At 38.5% G+C, this 11,234-nt stretch overlaps 1 pseudogene; it reads left to right on the forward strand.

Annotated features, from left to right (window-relative positions):
- The first annotated feature begins 1,878 nt into the window (after positions 1-1,878).
- On the forward strand, positions 1,879-7,377 carry LOC102211548 (UDP-glucuronosyltransferase 2B31 pseudogene; annotated as a pseudogene).
- Positions 7,378-11,234: the final 3,857 nt, after the last annotated feature.

Genomic DNA, 11,234 nt, shown 5'->3' on the forward strand with positions numbered 1-11,234 from the left:
GGGGGGGGAGTTGCTCCAGAAAGAGCATCCACTGTAACAGAAATGTGCCAAATCAAAGATGGGGAGCTTCCTGCTATGGTGAAAAAGAGAGCAGTCAAAATAGCTTCTATTTCTTCAGATTTAATATTTCAAAATGAATTATCTAATATGTACCAGTTTTTCTTTATTGTATTTCAGTCATATCTAAATAACAAATTACTTTTAAGAATTTCAGATAGGACAGCAGGTGACTGACAGGTGCAATAGATTGAAAATAAGTTCAGCAAGACATTCTCAGAAGACTTAGTCATTTAAACATGAAATTTCAATTCAAAACAAACATATTTCCACATTTTGTGTGAAAGGGGCAGGAATTTCTGCATGTGTAGTCTATGAAATTAAAACACATTAAGAAGTTTGTGTTATAAAACAGCAAATTATTTTGCTGTTTTATTTCATTTGTTTCATATGAAACTCTGGTGGTCTGAATCTGTGCTTTGAATACTGAAGTTGGTATAAGGGAAAAACCCTAAACGGTGGTGTTGACTGCTCAACACTTATGGGTTTTGATTTGAAATTAAAATGAACACTAGATATATCTTTTAGATATATTTTAATCAATGGGCAATAGTGGTTTACAGGAGTGGGTGAGTGGGAGGATTATAAGGTTCAAAAATGAATAAGAAAGTGTTTACATGTTTACATGTGCAACTTCTTCAGTTCCTCTGCTGTCTCCAAACGCGAGCCAGTCCTCACAGACTTTACAGCAGAAGGAAAGATGTTTACAGCTTGATACATGAAACCTTTTTTTGTTTTCTGGGGGTAAGGTCTACCTTTATAACAACTGCATCATGGGAGACGTTTTCTATAACTTGTATTTTTACATTTTTTTAAGACTCAAAGTTTGGAGAGTGGCTGGCTTTTGACACGTGTACCAACACATGTATCCACTACATGATTATTTCTGACTCCAAGAAACTAAAATGCAAGAGCAACACCGAATAGCAGTCAAAATTCAACGTGAATCTTTCAGCCCCTGCTGCTAGTATCAAGAAAGCTCATGTCTCCCATTTCATGCACACAAATAAATCACATTTATGCTCATATTTTATGGCATAGGTATCGTCTTTGGTTTGATCCATTAGCCATGGCTGTGTGTAAGTAATTATGAGAATTAAGTAGGTAAAGTCAGTAGCGGCTGCGCACCCTGCAGGTGCAGTCTAATCACTATGAATTTCCATTCGAGGGGTAATTATTTGACCTCTAGTAATTTTCCACACTTTTTTCGAGAGCTAAAAAGCTTCACATGTTCTCAGATATTAAAGGATATATATTTATGCTACTTTTATAGATTAAACAGGCATTCATTCTGATGAGTCTGATTCTGTCTTTACCTTGTATATCAGCAGCACTGTGGTGTTGGGATTAACACTGATTACTATACAAATGCAATCATATTAAAAACTGTATAAATGTTGCACCTCTTTTAAAATGTTAGTTTTTGTATTGTTCCACTAAGGTCACAGGAAGCTGTGAGGGCTGCTGTGTGCATTGCTCCAGTGTCAACCTATTGGTTCTCTCAAGGTTATTTCCTGAGAATGCCAAGAGCTTTTGCAAACTCCCAGAATTTGCAATTCCAGGTTTTTTCTTTTGTCATTGGAATGTTCTTACTTTCTAGGAACAGGGATGTCTCACTGGCTGAGCTCATACAGATCAAGACCACACTGGCTTTATTCTGTTTAAGAAGATATTGTGTTACTCCACAGTTTTTGTGTGTGTGCCACAGAGTATGTGCTCTGTAGGAAGACTACTTCCCTTTCCTCTCCCAACCCTAAACTGCGCACATGCATATGAAACCCACGGGTTACACACTCCTCCCACCTTATGCAACATAGTAATTAGGATTTGGGTTCTTTTCTCCTGCACTCTGAAGCTGAGCTCCTTTCTCTCAGAGAGGATCCAAAGTACTTTTGTCCACATTCTCAGGCATTTAAGGTAGGTTACAACACTTTCTATCCTTCACAGTAACAGTTAAACTATTATAAATGCTTACTCAGCACTTCCGAAATAAACTCAGAAGACTTAGTTGTTTTTTCTTCAGCAGCTGGCATTCAGAAAAGAAACTGAATACAAGGGCATGTTTCTTCCTCTTTGGTGTTTTTAGCTTGTTAGAAAATCCCTGCTAAATGTAGATGACGAGATTAGAGACTGCAGGCATTACTCAGGACATACATACACCCCCTGAACTTTGATTTGTTGCAACATTTCATGTTACACAGTGAGGTTAGCCTGTGTGTGATCTCGTTATGGCAAAGTGATCCTTGAGGGAGCTCCTATAGCAGAAACTACTCCAAAAAGCTCTGAGTTTGTTGCAAGTATTATGTGTGCCTGGACAGATTCAGTCAAAGTAACAAAGTCCAAACTAAACAATATGCAGGGATGCATCTTTCTAGGTATGATGTCATGATCCAATCCAGTCAGAGTTCAAAGAGGTGTGGGTGTTACTTAACCTCTGTTAAATGTAGCAATAAATAGAGCACAGGTTGGGCATTTAGCGGTTTTTAGTATGGTTTAATTTACAAATGATAGCTGCAGAAAACAACAGGAAATGTGGCTTAAAGAAGAATTAAAATGCTATATTACACAGAACTGTATATTTAGAGTTAATGCACACAGTGTGCATTTATGAGCAGAATGTGACAAACCATTATTTTAATAACCAGAGAAGATCTTGTGGGGGCATCTGCCTCCACAATGATGTCAGCTACATACCTCTAAGATTCTGCGACTTTATGTTACACGATTGTTGCAGACACAAAGTCACTGCACAGAAAGAGAAACAGTCATATATTAATCAACTGCTCGAGTTTTAAAGTGATTCAACACATACGCAGAGTAAAAAGCTCCACTGATCTCTCACATCTGGCAAAAATTCTTCTCTTGTTGTTGTTGGTCGCTCAGACAGTGATGTTATTAAACTGTTCCAAGTCATTTTAAATGCAGTGTTTTGAATACACGCAGCGTGAGCTCACCAGTGGCACACTATACTATAGGTGCTTTGTACATTGAATACAACCTTTGAAGTATAGTATGGTCATTTAATAACAAATAGACCACCATTATGATGACAGGGACCTCCAGGCGCAAAACCAGTAATCATCAGTTGTCCATGGATGTTGTTTTTGGACTAAATAATGTTATGATTTGGCCCTGTTTGGCCAAAGTCAAGCTTTTTGGAGCTGTCTGAAGTACATGCTACCGGAAAAAAAACACAAAAACAAAACAAATAAAACTTTAGACAGCTTTGGCAGACAGCTCACAACCTCAGAAAGTCGGCTGAAATGTTCAAGGTGAAATGAGATCTTTTCAAGTTGTGGAAAAGACATTTAGAAAAGAAGACACGTTTACATAGAAACCAATTGATTATTGATTGGGTTATCTCTGAAGAGACGTATTTCACTTTACAAATATCGTTTCCATTTAGTTTTTTAAATGAGTTGTTGCTGGATGTGACTGTGTCATTGCATTATTACACTATCAATGTTCTGTAAGGAGTGACACACTATATATCCTACATTAAGTGTTGTGGAAGATTTTCCACTGATACTGTGCAGATCTTCCAGATGACTCAAAATGTGCATAAAACACCAACTGTAGTGGAAAGTCACTGTGTGCACTAGTTAGATGCATTATACTCTTATAGCTTTGCCAACATTTTGGCCCAGGGCAAAAAAAGCCATGGACTGATTGACACACACCAAGAAAGTGGCATATTTAGACACAATGGCTCTTCTCTGTCTTGCTTATACAGAGCCTTCGGTCCTTTTTTGTGTTTCTTGAGTAATAGTTTATTGTGTTTGTCTTTGCCAAGACACAAGTACAGTATTGGGTCTCTAATAGACACTTGGAAACACCTCCCCCTGTATTTAACTGCTGGATTTCCTCACTGAGAGGCCACCAGCAGTTCAGGTCAACAACAGCACATCAAGCAGGGATGTCTGCTGAGTCGTCTTCTCTTCACTCTGCTGACCCACAACCATACCCCACACTACAGCAATAACCTCTTTATTAGATTTGCAGGTTTATTTATGGTTTATTTATATTTATTTTTGGCGTTCAGTCAAATTAACAAAGTCCAAACTAAACAATATGCAGTGATGCAACTTTATAGGGATATTGTCAAAGTTTGGCACACATACATACATTATTGTGCACATCCTGAAATTGTACATATATTTATTCTCATAATTCTCACATTCCTGCTCTTATAATTGCCTTGTTTCTTACATTTCTTTGTTTTGCACACCACTGTTGCTTGTGAAGCTTGCAGAAAAGAATCTCACTCACATGTGCTGTACCAGTGATGTGACGTGACAATAAAAGTGATTTGATTTGATTTGATGATACAACTATGGTGGGTTTCAACAGCAAAAATGATGAGACATACTACAGAAGTGAGGTATCTCAATTAGTATGTGGTGCAGTGAAAACAATCTAGACAAGTGACAGCCCTAGTACCCATCATGTGCACCTTCTACTGAGGCATGATTGAGAGCATCTTCACCAGCTGCATCTCTGTGTGGTTTGAAGACTCAACCACCTTGAGCCACAGAATATAGTAAATGGAGCAGGGAAGCTATCTGGGGCCTCAATCTTCTCCCTCCCTCTACAAAACTGTTAGTATTGCGGGTGATCCCACAAACCCCTCACACAGCTTTTTTAGTCTCGTGACCCCAGAGAAAAGTTCTGGGTGGTTCCACCAGGTTTCATCAGCCAGGCTGTCGTGATAGTGAACTTCCTCCCTCACCTCTTTACCCACTCAGAGTTATCTGCTCTCAAAAAGATGCTCCATGTCTTAGCCTTTACTTTACATGAAGGACTTTCATTCTGATGTTTCCTCACTTGCAATAATTGATGGAGGCTTTTAATAAATCATTGATACTTTATATTTTTACATAAAGAAATGCAATAGCGTATATACCTTTAAGAATTCTTGTAAGCCTCAAATGTATTTGTGCATAGAAAGCAATAATAGAATCTAGGCTTTAATGTATCTTGTGTAATTCATTTTAATATGCTGAGACCTAATATGTAATTTCGAATCTGTATCTGTATGCACACTGTGGATCAGGAGGATATGACATTTGATTTCTGTGTATGTCCTGAACATAGAGCAGAACTCACAATTAAGTTGACTTTGACTTGAAGTATTTAACCTTCATACATGGATGCATTCATTCATATCAGGTCATGACACAGTGCATGCCTATGTCTTACCATTATATGGTAATACATATCTTACCATTATATTCAAAACTTTTGCAACAGTATTAGATGCTGAGAGACAATTGTTCGTCCAAGACCTACAAAATCCATGTAAAGACATGGTATTGTCTGCCAGGACATTGTGATTAGAGTCCTGTGGGGTTTTTTTTTGTTTTGAACTAGTATTTGTTTTTCTTCTCTTTTTACTTTTTACCTTTATTTTTGCACACCTGCCAGGTTTAGGCAATTTTAACTACCTGCTTAGAAATAAGAAAGCTATCTAAGTAGCACCATTCAAAAAGACAACCCTTTCAACTCAATCAATAATTCTGTAATCTGGTGGGTCCTGCAACTTAAGTAAGTTTGCCAGTTGGAAGAAATTCAAGATGTCATTTATGCATCACTTGTACAATCATACTTGCAACATTGACTGTGAACTTAACAGTTAAATTATAATTGTTCTATGGTTTTCCTCAGACTTGATCCATGGGGAGCATTCCAGGAGTTTCTCTGTTTCTTCTGGGGGTGACATTGTCACTACTTCCAAGTCCTGTCCAGGGTGGAAAGATTCTGGTGTTCCCCGTTGATGGCAGCCATTGGGTGAACATGAACCTGCTGATCCAGAGCCTCCACGCCAAAGGCCATGAAGTCACTGTGGTCCGCACAGCCACTAGCTGGTATGTCAAAGAAGAGGCACCACATTACAGCTCCATCACTGTCACCTTACCAGAGGCTGTCTGCATAGAGGAGCAGGACTTCTATGTAACTTTCCTGGTCAAGATACTGGAAATCAAAAAACAAGGGGCATCTTTGATGGCCTTCATGAAGTTCTACTGGGAAGTGCTAGGTTCATTATCAAAAATCCACCAACAAGCTAGTCTGTTAGGTGTAGAAATATTTGAGAACAAGACTCTAATGTCGAAGATACGTGACTCTAATTTTGACCTGGTTCTTATGGACCCTGGACTTCCTGTTGGAGTTATAGTGGCCCACAAACTAAAGCTTCCAGTTGTTTTTAACGTCAGATGGATCACCAGTGGGGATGGCCATTTTGTGGTTGCTCCATCACCAACGTCATATGTCCCAACTTCTGGAAATGCCATATCTGACAAGATGACCTTTTTTGAAAGAGTCAAAAACACATTCCACTACTTCCTCAACACCTGCATTGACAAGTTTATAGTGTGTCCTCCCTATGATAGAATGGTAGAAAAGTACTTAGGCCCAGATGTGAACTTCTATCAGCTTCTTCAAGGAGTAGACCTGTGGCTCATGAGAGTGGACTTTGTCTTCGAATTCCCCAGGCCTACCATGCCGAACATTGTCTACATTGGAGGATTTCAGTGTAAGCCTGCTGAGGCCTTACCTTCAGAGTTGGAGGAGTTTGTTGAAAGTTCAGGAGAACACGGCTTCATCCTGATGTCTCTGGGGACGCTGGTGAATAGTCTGCCAATAGAAATAACTTCAGAAATCGCAGCTGCCTTTGCTCAGCTTCCTCAAAAGGTCGTATGGAGGCATGCTGGTGAATGCCCCAACAATGTGGGGAACAATACCCTTCTGGTGAAATGGATGCCCCAAAACGACTTGCTGGGTCACCCAAAGATAAAAGCCTTTGTGGCTCATGGTGGCGCCAATGGGATCTATGAGTCCATGTACCATGGTGTGCCAATTATTGGCATTCCCCTGCTGTTTGACCAGTTTGAAAACATTTTGCGAATGGAAGTTCGAGGAGCTGCTAAAATGGTGGATGTAACAAAAGTCACCCAGCAGAATTTCCTCAAAGTCCTACAAGAAGTTCTTAACAATCCCTCCTACAGAAACAACATGAAGCGTCTGTCTGCTCTCCACCGAGACAGACCAATGCATCCTCTGGATGCTGCAGTTTACTGGATTGAGTTTGTTATGAGGCACAAAGGAGCTGCACATTTACGCACCGAGTCTTATAAGATGCCCTGGTATGTGTATCATTCTGTGGATGTTATAAGCTTTTTGTTGGTCATCTTGTTTATGCTGACAGCCTGTGTAGTGGCAGTCATACGATTCAAGTGCCTTCGAATGTGCAGGAGGAGGAAACCAAAGCAAGAGTGACTCCTCGAATGAAGATGGATCCAATTAAAATGTTATATTGATATTCTAGTCAAAGGAGCTTGCAAAGAAAAGTGTCTGGACTTCTTTACGTTACCTTCTTTACGTTTTCAAGTAACTTAAAGAAGTCCAGACGCTTTTCTTTGCAAGCTCCTTTGACTACGATGACCTGGATGACTGAGAACCTTCACAGACATATTGATATTCTAGATTTTTCTTGTCTTTACCCAATCATATGAAAAGACCAAATCTTACTTGAGATTTCTCCTGGGTTAGTCGTTCTTTACTGCTGCTCAGCCTAAAAGGAACAAATAATGAACAAAGCCAGCCCGGACATTCTGTTGCAGTTATATCTCTTGGCTTTCCTGGGAACAGCTTGATGTCGGATGATGGAGGAGGTAGCTAGGAAGATGGACGTCTGGGCTTCTCTGCTTAGGCTTCTGCCCCCGCGACCTGGGCCCAGCTGTTATAAAATGGATGGATGGAAAGTAAAAAGTAAATATGGAACACAATAAAAAAAACATCCTTACACTAACTTATCCTCCAAAGATCCTGCATCCTAATATAGGGACAGAGCATTTTTCTTTTTGGCCTGTTCCATAAACTACAAAGGTTTTAGGACTGTCTATTTGATTCAAATCACTCTGGTGCTGTCACTGTCACTTAATGCTAATACAAAGTAAGTGATGCAATATTAAACTTCCAATGGTGAGCAATATCTGACTATGAAAAGAAATTTTTCATAGTCAGATTTTCTTCATATTTTGCTAGGGACATATCAAAAGCTTAGTGAAATGTGCAAACAATAATGAAAATACAGAATATACAGCCTGCCTTAGCAGCTCCAAACCAGGCCCATGACTTATGTCTGTGAAAGTTCTCAGTCATCCAGGCCCATGACTGTACCTCCACAATGTTTTACAGTTGGCTGTAGACACTGTTCTACCTTGTTCCACATCCTCTTCTTTACTTACTGCAGAACCAAAAGTTGCCACTGATTTTCCGTCTAATTTTTATGTAATTTGGGACACCTTAGCTTTCATTTCCTGTTTCCCGTCCTTGTAAATGGCTTCTTAACAGCCACCCTTCAACTTGGGACCATTTCTGATGATAGATTTTAGGTCTGATACTTCATTGTTTGTCTTCGCTTGTCCAGTTTCTTCAAATTTTTTAAGAACACACTGCACAACATGACAAGATACGTCAGGTTTTCAGCTAATAACTCTTTGGGTAACCCTTTGTCTGTGCGAAAATACTAAACTGGACTGAAAATGAGTGAAAAAGCCGCTGAAGAAAAACACAAAAGCCTGGAGGACTATCAGTCAACACCACTTTAAATTGCAAAAAAGCCTTGCTCCTTGGAATCAAAATATAAAGAAATGAAGGGTGGCTCAAGAGTTTTGGACAGTACTGTGGCAGCCAAACACGAGAGAAAATAATCTGTTAAATGTGAAGATTTGACTTTTATGGATCTGACTGACTTTTAATGTTCTGTTCAATAAGAGTCAAAACGACCAGCTAAGCTCATCACTAAAGGTTTTATAGTAGCCAATCTCTGTTTCCCCACAGAACTCACATTTAAGGCATTTCTGAATGGTCACACATCTGTGTTCAGCCTGTGTTTATAACCGCACAAACAGCAAATGCACCTCATGCTCATGTTTCAGTAATTTTACAATACAGTAGTGTCCAGCTGTTTTAGTAAGTCATTGGGTCTTGTCTAAAATAACTATCTGAAACAAAACACAAGCCTTGCTGCAAGCAGTTGCATAAAGGAACTATATTCTTTCTACTGTTTACATCCACTAACCAATAGAAGTGTGGAGCCAGCTAACATTACAGAGGAAGTACAAGCTTAACTACCCAGAACCATCCTTTGTTCTTGAATAATCACAAGGTTTGTGGATTATTTTTAGTAAATGGGTTATAATTCACTGCTGTTTTTCAAATGTATTTTCAGCCATGTTAGCCTCAGACTGAAGGTAGATGGATAAAAGGAGACGAATATGTACATTTGATTATCATATTTACATTTACATTCAATAAATAAATTCACATTTAATAAATGCTGGAAAGCTGAATGCTCGGTTACTGTTAATGTGGAATTTTGACATAGAATCAGTGAATGTGTAATTTGTAAGCCATGAGTGTGTTTTTAGCACTGTTACTGTGAACTGATGTGTAGTTCTGATGTTTAACAAGCTATGGAAAAACTGAATAATTTACGTTATTTTAATGTTCTTTCAATATTTATGTGATGCAAATGTATGTTGTTTAATAACACTTGAAGACAAAATACTTGATTAAAATTTAAAAAATGAAACTTTTTGTCAGAAGCTTTATTTGTTCTGGAAAGTCCAGCATGAGATAAGGATTCTTTTAAAGTGATAATCATGAAAGGCCACTCTAGCAGAATCTAAGAATAAAAAAATAGAGCTGGAAATGTGTTTCTTTATTATTTATCAATGTAAAAGTTACTTATGATCTGCTTTGCTGAACTCGCAGAGTCTGCAGGAGGCTGAACCTGCAGACAGGCCGTCCTAATATCAGAGACGAGCTGCAGCAGCCATACACAAACAGAAAAGTGCGATAAGCTCAGTTTGAGTCATGTGGACCACAGTGGGGGGCTTTGTTTTTCTGAGCTGAGGGTTCATTAGAAAGAAGAATGCACTACTTGTTTTTCGTCATCAGCCCACACACTCTCGCTCAGACGCACATTTTGCGTGTCTAGACTTGAAATATAGGCAGAACCCAAGAGAAAAAAATAATTTAAAGACTTCCTAACCCACAGAGACAGTGAGTGTGGTTTTCCTGTTATGTATCATAAAACAGTTTCTTTAGCATGACTTTACACGGTATACACGCACAGGCAGTTTCAGGGTAAAACAGGTACATTTGGACACTGCATGTATATGATGTGACTTTGGGGTTCCTTAATGCAACATTAGAGGGAATACTGCCCTTTACCTTCACCTAATTTATCTGTCTCTGATATAATAAAATAAATATTTTAATTATTAGATGTTTATTTAGAATTAATTAGAAACAAAAGATAAAAAGCCTGACTATGATGGCGTTCGTTATCATTTGTTATTGATGGAAATCTTACAGAGTCATAACTTCACCTATAAGAGCGATATTAACATACTGCAACGTATCGTTCACTCAAACATACTTTAAGTTTTAAATCCAATTTTTTTCCTAATGTGAATGAAATAAATTAAATTTTTTGTAAGAAGTAGTCAAAGAGAATTGGCTAAATAATATTTTTCTTAATGTATAAAAATAACAAACCAAAACAACATTAGTACATTTTAAAATATGGGTCACTGGAGTAGATAAATGAAACAGAACAGATACTCAAATTCATTTTCTGGGTAAAAAAGAATCAAAACTTTTACTGAATTTTAACCAGAAGGTGGCAGTGCACCCTTCTGCATAGCATATTTGTATGTCTATGGGGGATATATTCTGTGTAGGTCTTTAGTGCTAATGTTTTAGCCGTTGGCTGTAATGTTAGCTAGTTCATGGCTATAGGAGTCTGGGTCAGTTGTAACAATAATGCAGACGTTACAACTTACCACACTATTACTTTAACTTATATTAAACAAGTTTGTGAACGACATCAGCAGAGAGAGGTTCACTGGTCACCTTTGTATATGCAGTTAATGCCATTGGCAACACAATTCCTCCACTGTTTGTGTTCTCACACATACATTATGCTGACCACTGTGTCAGAGATGGACCAGTAGGAAGTACTGGTAGTGGAAATAAATCAGGATGGGTGCAAGAAACAGATTTCCTCATCTTTCTGAAGCACTTTGCAAACCACACCAAGGTAAGCCATGATAAAAAGTAATGGAATTGCGATGCTGGTGAACAACTACATTTTTTCAGCTTCATTG

This window comes from Pundamilia nyererei, unplaced genomic scaffold (assembly GCF_000239375.1).
Source record: "Pundamilia nyererei isolate P.nyererei 1_Seehausen unplaced genomic scaffold, PunNye1.0 scaffold00017, whole genome shotgun sequence".
In the NCBI taxonomy this organism is placed as follows: domain Eukaryota; kingdom Metazoa; phylum Chordata; class Actinopteri; order Cichliformes; family Cichlidae; genus Pundamilia; species Pundamilia nyererei.